The sequence below is a fragment of the Melitaea cinxia genome, chromosome 12, assembly GCF_905220565.1.
Source record: "Melitaea cinxia chromosome 12, ilMelCinx1.1, whole genome shotgun sequence".
Lineage (NCBI taxonomy): Eukaryota > Metazoa > Arthropoda > Insecta > Lepidoptera > Nymphalidae > Melitaea > Melitaea cinxia.
In genome coordinates, this window is record NC_059405.1 from 10,548,825 (window position 1) to 10,560,429 (window position 11,605).

The following is an 11,605-nucleotide window of genomic DNA, read 5'->3' on the forward strand; positions in this document are numbered from 1 at the left end:
GAGTTCATGTGTTTTGCCCATAGTCACTAAGATGGGCAGGTGGGTTGGCGACCGCAGGGTTGGCTTTGTCGCACCGAAGACGCTATTTAAGCCAGTATTTGGATGGTTATCCCCCCATCGCATCAGTCGGCTTTTTAAGTTCCAAAGTGGTAGTGGAACTGTGTTATCCCTTAGTCGACTCTTACGATACCCACGGGAAGAGAGGGGATGGTTATATTCTTTATTGCCGCAACCACACAGCAGATAAAATCGAAAATTTGACCGTAAAAAACTAACACATTTTGTTATTAATGTAAAAAATACAATAACAATTTTAATGACATCATAAAATATTATTATATCGCTTCACAAACCAACACTGCTAATACCTGAACAATTAAGATTACCTAATGTGCCATAAATCGTAATAATTGTAGATAGCATGAATACAAAAAAAAAAAAAATTAAAACTAATTGATAAGAAGTTGAGTAAAAACGAATCGACATATATGTATATAAGAGGTGAATATGAAATGGCTTGAGTAGCAGTAGTACTAGAGCGGTCAGTAGACGAATTAGACTATTTTCAGTCATGGGTCTTAAGTTGTATTTCGTACTGGGCTTAATTCAATTTTCAAGTGTCTTGGCTACAGGTAAGTTAAAATACAATTTTAGAAGTTATCTTTTATATGTGGAATATATAATAAAATACATTTGATTTTAATAACAAAGTAATATTGTAAGCTCTTAATCCTGTCTTTGGACGAAAAACTTAGAGCTTACCGTTAATTTTATTTGTACGGAAAATCCATTCCCTCTATGTAGATTCACCACTCCAATTTTATTTATTTGTATAGATAATAACTAACTATTTATCTATAAATCTGATTCATTAATATAATAATTTTCGTACATAAATAGGTATATACTGATGTAATTAATATAATTATATTTGCTATTAAAATACTTCTATAATATAATATTGTAATGTGTAAAAAATATTGACTTCCGTTTTATTTTCGTCACATAATTTGGTTCAAGGAAGTCCTATATAAAGGTGTTACAGAGTAAATTGATTGATTGAATTGTAACATAAATCGACGAACGAGTACGAGTATTATTCAAAATGATGATTATTTATTTTTTTATATTACATTGGCAGCTGTTAGTAATTTCAGCATTACGTAAGTTTTATTCTGTGTGTGTTTCAGTAACTCCTTGTTTAAGTGCTTTTTCTTACAATTCAGGATCGTTATTTCGTGTGCTCATTTAGCTCATTATGAAGAATAAATTTAAACTAACTTTTCAATCACTCAGAACGACAAGTTATTAGTATTTAAGAAAAAAAAAAAAAGTTTGTATGGTACCTGTAGGTATGTATTTAAAAAAACATACCAATAGGTACTAAACAAGCTTATAATTTAAATTGTACCATTCTAACTGTTTATGTGAATATTTTTTAGCTGAATATATGATAAAAAAGTGCAGAATCCAGGATTCAGATTGTTTGATCGAACAAAGTAACGCCGTTCTAAAAGATTTTATGAATGGAATCCCAGATTTAGGAATTGAAAAGCTCGACAAAATGTCAATAGATTCGAAAGAATTAAAAGTAGACGGTACAATCCAAGAAATCAATAACATAAAAGTGGAAGGCTTAAGTAACGCAACAATTAACGATATAACGTAAGCTTTAAATTCTCAATTATGTTTTTTGCATGTTACTTATACAATATTGTATTTATTACATAATAAATACTTTTAGAATCATAATTGAATCTTTAGTCTTCTTTATAATAATATTGCATATTATAAAAATAATTTATAAGAAAAATAAACATTAAATAATATATATTTTATACTGCTAATCTCTTTTATGATTATTTTTTTTTCTCTATTTATGTCTTTTTTTTAATACGATGTTTAATATTTTCAGATTTTTCGAAGGTTTAAGATTATTACGATTGTCATTTGATACGACGATTGTTATAAGTTTTGACTATGTTTTAGAGGGATTTTTATTCATGCAACCAATTGTTGGTGAGGGACCAGGGAACATTAAAATCAGTGAGTATTTCAATCAACTTTACGTTTTTTAAGTACATTTTTTGTGTTAAACGGCATTTTAAAGTGTTATTTACGTATTTCACCCACGACAAAAAACAGTAAATTTTGTGCAACAAATATTAATACAGACCGAATACATATAAGTAAGTGGTCAAACGCCCTCAGTGCGACCCGGCAGACACTTGCATTTACCCTCTTATATGACGCTGATAAACCTATTATTGGCTTAAAATAAAATATATAGAATATTCAAATGTACACGAATCTTATTTCTTATAAACAATAAACTATTTGTAATAATTATTTTAAAAAATTATAGATTTATGTTTTGTCGCCGAAGGACAAGTTTCGTTGAATAAAAATGTATGTATATGAGTCAAAACCATCGTTTTAGGAAGACTTGATTTTAAGATTTGTCGGTGCAATCTTAATATTTGGTATTTTGAATTAAAATTTTACTAATGTAACTCCAAATAGTTGGCACTAGCGGTGACCGCAACTTCGTCCGCGTGGAATAATGACTTTATACAGCTTTTTTTGAATATATCTTTTGGTTTATTTATGACATCAGAATAGCTCTAAAATTTTGTCTCTTGTCGCAAACTTATAAACATTCACATACCTCACTTTACATATTTCCATATAAAATCTCATCCTCTATTGCCTATTGTTATTTTACATCCTTGAGGGTAAAACTTTTTTAAACTTTGAATGTCATATTTATTTATATTGAATTAACATCCTAAAAATAAGTTTCAATCTTCGACGAAATGACGATACTTCTGTACAACTTTTCATCCCCACCTTTCAACCCCAAGAAAACCCCTTTTCGCATTAAAAAGTAGCCCATGTCCTTTCTCAGGCTTTAGACTCTCTCTGTATCAAATTTAATTTAAATCGGTTCAGTAGCTTTGGTGTGATAGCGCGACAGACAGACTTACTTTCGTATTTATAATATCAATAAGTATTACCGTGACACTACCGATTTCAAGATCTATGATAGTAATAAATAACCGAATAGATTTATGCTTCCTCAACCCTAATATAAGCTATCAAAATTATTATCAAACGAATTATAATTTTTATTTCATTCATTTATATTTCTTGAATTAGTAGATCCTATTAGCTGACCCGCGGATAGACGTTGTCCTATCTTGCGAACTGTCAAGTGCTAGAGGTTTAAATATAATATTATTCAGGGGAGCAGAGGCGGCTCGTGACATTTTTTCATGGGGGTTCACAAAAAAATATACAAAAAACTAGACCTTACGATTTATTTATTTTTATAGAAAATACATTCCGTCCATGCAGATTCACCACCACTGCAGGTACCAGCTCCAAACACCAGACACGGAAAACAAAATCATTTATAGATTTCTTCACATCCACATAAGCAACGGGTTTGAAATATTGTTCAGATTTAAAAACACGCGTGAAATATTTAGTTTTTGTACTACATTTTTGCACTGCACCAGTGCTCTTTAGGACGAGTCACCTCTGGAGGGGAAATCTTGCCGAAATTTTGGAACAGCCTGACTGAGGAAGCACTTCAACGTTACGGAATATTACTGCCAAATAATGCTGCCCCATAGTTGTTTTGTGTACCTGTGGTGAGTACGACAGCCAGAGCTCTTCGGGATGGTCGAGGGTAGGGTTGGTAACGAGTTTGCGATACTTCTGGTGTTGCAGATGTCCATAGGCTACGGTAAGCGCTTACCATCAGCTATCTATGGTATGATACGTACATATGTACGGTAAGTTTGTTTGCTACCCTAGCAGTGTAAAAGAGGAACAAAACATTTAGACAGCCTAATCATCTAGTGGTACTTTACGACCCATATATATATTAATACCTACCAAATATACACAAAATGTCATAAATTTCGGCTTAGCTGTTTTGGTATAGTGTGAGTACCAATACCACGACAAGGGGGTTTTATGTATACTAAATATTTATCTATACTAAGACCCAAATACATAGTTCGGGGCCTGTGTCTACTATTTCTCTTTCATTCCAGTTCTATCAGTCATGCCTCTCGTACTTTCGTGCTTCATGCTTCATTCTCTCTTATTTCTTTCTTGGTGGGCTTCCAAACTATCAGTGTCTTAATCTACTCTATATTTCTTATTATATTTATCTTCGAACAACGGGGCAAAGGAAACAAGAAAAAAAAAAATGTTTTATTTTTCTCTTTTACAATTTTTGTACTTATATTTATTGCATCATTATTTTTCTATTCTACTTTTCCGGTGATATTTACTATCGCTATAGGTAAAAACCTAGTTGTTTATACATTTAATATATAAAAATAATATTTAGTAGGCCAAGAATTCAGATTTTTTTTCGGTTTACTTAATTACTAACTTAACTTACAAGACTATTGACGATTTGCTCTTATTTAATAGTTAACTCTACGTATTTATTCGGTATTTATAAATTAATAATTTCTTAATCTACAGTTAGAGTGTTATGGTTTGGTACATAGTATCATATAGATATAGATCTAATAAATCGTGGTACTGATTCATAGTTCGATCCCCAACAGGATTCACATAGGAGTTAGTCAAAATGCAATGTACAAACTCTAAAATTCAATTTCATTATATTTCAGAAAACCTTCAGTCGGATATGATTTTCTTTTACGATATAGTAAAAAAGGCAAATGGCAAACATATGCTGAAATTATTTGATTATCGTTTTGGCGTACATGTTAAAGATAGCACGGAGTACCATTATGCAAATCTGTATAACGGTGATGCGAAAAAGAGTAAGTAATATTATTGAAGTACTTCACATTTTATGATAACACACCACATAATCATGTTTGACTGGTGGTAGTATATATTTTTAAAAACAAACATATTATAATGTATGTGGTAAAAAAGAAACATCTTAATTTAAATCCTTTTCAGAATTCGTTTAACGATAATAAGTAATGTTATAAAAAGTTTAGTATACCAAAGTAATGATAAAACGTTTACTATTTATTTCAATCATAGTCATTGCTTGAAATTAGTACTACCTAAGGATTACTTTGAGTTATATTAGTTAATTTGTTTTTTATATTTAAATTATACATACAAACATGTATTCTTATAAATTGATAACATTTTGTTTCAGCTGAACTAGTGAACAGGTTTTTTAATAAGAATTGGACAATAATCACAAAAGTTTATGGTACAGAATTTTACGATATAATTTACAACAAAATATTTAAGGCTTTAAAGAAGTACTTCAGGTCTAAGGACTTAGAAGATGTCATTTTATTGGAATAATAATAATCGCTTCTCAAAGGGTTCAAATTCAAATTTTATTCAAATTTTTAACTTAGAAAATTCCGATTATTTCATGTTTTTACTAGACCTAAGCTGTGAATGATACCGTTTATTAGATAAAAAAAGTACTAAAATGTGCGTAAAATTAGCGTACTTCAATTTTATTTACTTTTTTACAAGTAAATGTATATAATGTGCTATTGGAAAATAAATTTTTAAACTTTGTTGTTTATTTTATTTATATTTCCTCTATTGAAGATATCATTTCCGTTATAAAAACATGAATTAAATGTCGTCAAAATTTTAAGATTATAGAAATAATAAATGTAAGGTTTCAGCACCTTAATTTTATTTATTCATGGGTATTACAAACACTGCACAATAATAATTTTAAATCAGAGGCAAAAATAATTATTAATATCGATTATAATTAATTCAAATTATTTATTAACATTAATGAGAATAATAATATCACGTAGTAATTTCTTTTATAGACCAACTCTCAATTTTGCTTTAATTGGGGAGTTTTAAAACGATTAAAGATGTGAGGACAACTCATTACCATCCGTCTCGCCCTTGTTTGTCTACCTCCAGCAATTTCGGTTAAATGTATATGAATCAGTTAAACTAAAAGCTTATTTATATATGATAAAGCATATTGTTGTAATTTTCTAGTGGAGTAATCAAAAATTATTTCGGAATAAGTAGCTTTTTAGTTGAAATCCAATATTTGATATTTAGAAGTGATTTTTTTGAGTTTTTAACAAAATCAACAAAAAAATCTTAATTATATCGTCTCTTTTGTAGAAAAATGATTAAATTGAATTCATAATTTAAGATAGATAAAAAAACCACTTTAAAGCAGTCCAGGTTATAATAATAAATTGTTATTTTTTAAATACTCGGAATCGTGATATTTGACATTTAGACGAAGTAATTAATTTTTTAGTTTCCTACAAATTTTATCATAAATCAATCTTAATTATCCTTCTTGTAGAAAAGCTATAAAATTGAATTAATAATTTAAGATTGTTAATTAACTACTACAATAAGTCGAGGTTCTTATAATATATACATATTTATTTTTTAAATACTTGGAATAATGATAAGAGTAGGTACTAAGCGATAAATTAGATGTAGTATTAAATTAAAGCAGGAAATATTTTAGTCAAAATCTGGACCAACTCGATAAGGATCAACCTGACTTGATGGTCTTGCATTAACATCATAACCAAATAATACAGTTCTCGAGTTGTTTCGGGTACATATGGTGAGTAAAATGCGAGCGAGTAAGAAGAGCGCTGTGTCGACAGCGAGGCTAGCGTTGGCAATGAAGCGCTTATTACAAATGCGCTATTTAAAAAAGAAATAATGTTTGAATAATATATTATATTCCATTGTAATTTATTATAATTTATATAACAATTATTTGTACACTTCCTAACCACTTTTTTATTCCTTGTCCTATATACTCAAGGGTTGTCTGGAAAAAAACACTCTTCAGTGTATAACAGTATTTTATTATGTTTTTTATTATTATTTATATCATTATATTTATTTCTTAAAAGATATAAAGGATAAAACATATTCGTTCTATTTTCGTTTGATATATTATACATTACTAGCAGTGCCCCGCGGTTTCATCCGCGTTAATTTGAGGAAAAAATAGCCTATAGCCTTCCTCGGTATAAAGGCTATACAACACAAAAAGTATTTTATAATTCAAACCAGTATTTCGTGAGATTAGCACCTTTAAACAAACAAGCACACTTTTTAGTCTTACATTATTTGTATAGATGTATAAATTTGCTGGCAAAAAATGGTGTATTTAATTAAAAAAAAAAGTGTGACTGAGCGGACTGCGATAGGCTGATATAACTATTTAAATCACTAAGCATAAAAATAGTGTTGAATACTAATCATTGATTACTGACAAAAGAGGTACAAATTTACTAATATCAATATTCACGAATTCTTTAACAGTTTTATCAATTTGTAAAAAATGTTTTCGTGACTATAGCAGATAGAAGAATGTGAATAGGAAAAATCGTTATTTTTTACTGACAATCCGACGTTAAAATCTCAAAAAGAGTATAACTCGACTTATATCACTTAGTCCATAAATTACGTGAGGTGTTTTTTTAAATTTTCTGTCACTCCCTCCCGCCAGGTGAGATGTCGTGAGATTTTATTTAACCCCCTCCCCCAAACCTCAATCTCACGTGAGATTTTTCAAAATGTGGGTTTCTTACGTAAGCGCGTTCGATTGTTATTGTAAAAAGAAAAAAAAATGATTCGTGCTTTTATTTACGACTACTTAAGACTAGTAATCAGACACAATCAATAAATCAGTCAGTAAATGTATAACGTCGAAGTATGAATAAAATTATTTACTTTCGAACGAATTAGTGAATGATCTTAATCGTACTACGATTACGCTTAAGATTAAATCTTAAGCATGTACAATCTGTATTAAATGGATCAAAATAGTATAATTTTTTTTTTTGTTTCAATCAGAAAAAAAGTTGCGTGATTTTTGCCGAGGCCCCCTCTCTCAACGTAAGATTAGATGAGATTTGACTCGACCCCCTCGCCCCTTAAATATCTTACGTACTTTATGAACGCTCCCTTATCACAGGAGGCACAATTTAAAGATTGAGTAAATAAAAGTAGTCTATATGTATAAGTACGCAGTGTACAGCTTTGTATTTTATTTTAAAATATTTGCAATTCAAATCAAGAAGATCATAACAATGCATAAACATTTAGATAAATTGTTTGTTTTTGTCATTTTGTTTTTTCTTAACATTAATACGGAAAGTTATCTTTTATGTATAAAATTTTCATAAAATATTGTGTGTTTGATGGAATGTTAACATGATATGGTGAAATTCACCATTGTATCTAGCGTCTTTATTTTCATATTAAGTTGTGAATGTAACTATTTTAGAGATATCTGACGCCTTGAATTGAACATCCCCCTGGAATACCTAAAAGGGGATTTTGGGCATTGATCGATAAGTGTTTTAGCACCAGACAGTCATTGAAGTCGTGGAATACGGGCCGGTGTTCCTGTTGCGCGAAGGGGGTTGATCTCCTCCTGACTCTTAATTTATTTGTCAGGTGGTACTCAGCTCAATTGCCTGACCGGCAGTTGTGGTACGTTATATGGGTACGTAACTTACAACAGGGGAAGGCCACTTACAGCAGGTATGCAACGAGACATGTGGACCTGGCGGGATCGCAAAGCTGGACGGCTTAGGGCGATGGTAAAGGGCGTATAGTTACCATCGGCCATATACATCATCGGAACCCTTCTCCGGTCGTATCGGCCTCCCCGTTCCACCGGATCTAGTAGGGTGAAGATGAGTGTGTGCACCTGCGTTTCCGCACACATTTGTGCACACAGAACATAAAAACACCAAACATGACTTTCGGCGCGTGGAACGTGCGAACACTCCTTGGTCGCGATATAAATATGTGTGTGTGTATTATAAAAATACTAAAAATACTTAGTTAGGTTACGGTGACTAAAAGTTTTTCCGTCTGATTGTAATTTCATTGCAATAACCAGTTTGTCAATTTACCTTTACATACACGATAAGTTGGAGAACAAATACTTAATTCCTTATTTATTTTACTGTACACTACGGGACTCAAATAATAATACTGATGAATTGAGGAGACTGTGACACGATTTTATTGTGCAGACTCTATCTCATATCAGCTTTCCGAATAAAAAGCGTTCATCAAATGAGATACATTTGTGTTCACGAAGAACGGAGCAAAAGACAAATAACTGTTGAATCGTCTTGTTAATTCCTGACAAATCTTGTACAATGTAACCTACTTCTGCGAGGATATCGTGGCGCTAAAGGAGTTTGCGGAGTGACAGCACCCCGCAAGAGACGACCAGGAGGAAAGAGACACTGATATGCACCCCTTCACCCTTTGCACTAGAGTGGGAGAATGGAGACCTACCTTTCTTCCCACTCGCCACTGGGGTAATGGAGTGCTCACAGTGCCCGTAGGCGTTCTATAGGAAAAGGCGGCCCGCACAGGCGGGCCAACCGTCATGATGGCGTCATGCTAGCATGCAAAATCGATACCGTGGCGTTACGCTATGACGATGAGGGCATCAGGAGGAGGATGAGGGGGGTTTTGTTTTAGTGGGTATTCTGAGTCGTTCACTACTGGCCGGGAGTCCCACACTCCCGCCGGCCTTCTCACACTCCCGCCAGCCTCGTAGGTGGGGCCAGTGCGTAAATGCATCGCCCAGCGTTAACAAAAAAGTTTACTCTTATTATTTTTAATCCTATCGTGGAAATTATCACCTTTTTATTAATGTCATAAAATAAATTTATTATAAGTCATTCAAATGACATTAGAACTAAACAGACACTCAGTAGGTAGTAGAAGAATTCTTGATAATACTAATAACTCAAATGAAAGTGTGAAAGAAAACGTACTTATTCGCTGTTAATTCCAGTGCAGTAGACTAACGACTCCATCGGCTATAAATGTTTATTCTATATCTTTAACCAATCTTTCGAACTAGTACATTTTCTTTCTCCTTTTTCCTTTTTAGGGTTCTATAGCCAAATTGGGAAAAAACGGAACCCTTATGAATTCGTCATGTCTGTCTGTCCATCCGTAAGTCAAAGCCACTTTTTTTCGAAACTATACGAACTATACTGTTGAAACTTGGTAAATAGATGTATTCTGTGAATCGCATTAAGAGGCTCCCCCTTCTCAATGGCCTTGAGCATTTAGACTTTGCCACACCCCACCCACCCGCACTTCACCTGATCAGTGTTACGTAAAGGTTATTAAGCTCGGCCATCTACCGGCTCTAGCTTGTACTACTAGGACATGCGATTGATCCGTTTCCTAGACCAAGAGCTTGCGTACAAGTTGTGATCATCCATAATTATTATTTAATTTTGCCATGCCACTTCTGGTCTGTGTGTGATCTATGTATATTCTACGCATTCGATCGCTGTGTAAACTGATTGTTGAATTTCTACCCACTTTAGTTTTAATTTTTTTCTTTTGTGTTGGACTCGCAGTACTACTATGTTATAAACTACAAATTGTTTATATAGTTGAATTTCTCATGTAATTGAATTTGTTGTAATTCTTTATGAGAATAAAGTTTCTATAACCACAATTTTCTCCTCGTTGTGTCGATCATTTAGGCTATAAAATTATATTTATTACTAATTGTTACTTCTTGTTCAGTTCGCAGTTATAAAATAAATAAATTTCTAAAATAAAAATACCCTAAGTTACTCCTTACTATATCAGCTATCTGCCAGTGAAAGTCCCGTCAGAATCGGTCTAGCCGTTTCAGAGATTAGCCAGAACACACAGACATACAGACAGACAAAAATTGTCAAAATGCTATTTTTGTGTATGTATCGTGTATACATCCATATGCATTTAGTAAAAAGCGGTTATTTTAATATTACAAACAGACACTCCAATTTTATTTGTATAGATATACTAAATTTATGTTTTATTCTATTATCGGCTCGGTGAAGGTCGACTTTAGTTTCGGATCTTAGACCACAAACTAAGCAGCTTTACATTTACACAGCTCAAAATTAATAATTTAAATTATTTTTTTTATTTGAAGTAAATACAATTGCAAAATTCAACAGTAAGTCTGTCTGTCTGTTACATTTTCATGCCTATCTTGGATTTAAAAAAGTAAATAGATATGCGCGTAAGCAAGAGCAGCGTGCGATGGCGAGCGACACAAGTTCCCCGTACAAAGGCCTCTGGCCGTCTGCCGCGGGCCGCCTGTCGCCCGGCAAATAACCAGAAATTATATTTTTACGATTTTCTAATAAAATACTGCACTTAATAAAAAACCCTTCTGTAGAAATATTAAGTACAGGATTCTTAATTAATGAAAAAAAATATTCACTATTGTAAGTAGTAAAATTAGAAAGCCTATACGATTTGTGTACACGAAAGGAGGTCTAGGGAAACAATTATTTCTCTTTATTTAGAGAGTTTTATACAATTATCTTACAGTCACATTAATAAACTGAATCCGAGTTACAACATATATTTATTTGATATTTTTAACGTAACTTTAACGTATACTTTATAGCAATTGAAAACGGCCGAATTTGTCTGGGATCCCCTTAAGATTTTCACACAAAAATAGAAAAAAAAACAACAAATTTTGGGTATTCCCCATACTTAGAACTGAAACCCAAAAAATATTTTCATCAAACCCAGACGTGTGGGGTTGGATGGATTTATGGATCGG